Genomic DNA, 284 nt, shown 5'->3' on the forward strand with positions numbered 1-284 from the left:
TCTTAAAGTAGTTTCTTAAGTAGTATAACTGTCATGCTTATTATATGTGCATTTGACAAACTGGGTTTTTCTAGTTCCTGCTGTTGAACACAGAGGTGGTAAATGTCTTCGTTTCGAGGACACCCAAAGTACACGTTGCACAAACTGTCTGCACTCTGGAAACTGACACTCTTTAGCGTAGACATAATAAAGAGAACCACCGTCCAATGTATCCTTGTGTGTGTATAATAAAAAGACTGAGCTGCAGAGAAATGGTTGAAGATCCTAGGAGCAATGCTGGTGAT

The 284-nt window shown here is 39.8% G+C and overlaps 1 protein-coding gene across 1 annotated transcript in view; it reads left to right on the plus strand.

The window, feature by feature from the left end:
• The window catches only part of LOC116701714 (hippocalcin-like protein 1), an 88,514-nt gene that overhangs the window by 80,140 nt on the left and 8,090 nt on the right, over positions 1 to 284 (plus strand). The window lies entirely within an intron of this gene.

This window comes from Etheostoma spectabile, chromosome 14, assembly GCF_008692095.1.
Source record: "Etheostoma spectabile isolate EspeVRDwgs_2016 chromosome 14, UIUC_Espe_1.0, whole genome shotgun sequence".
In the NCBI taxonomy this organism is placed as follows: Eukaryota; Metazoa; Chordata; class Actinopteri; order Perciformes; family Percidae; genus Etheostoma; species Etheostoma spectabile.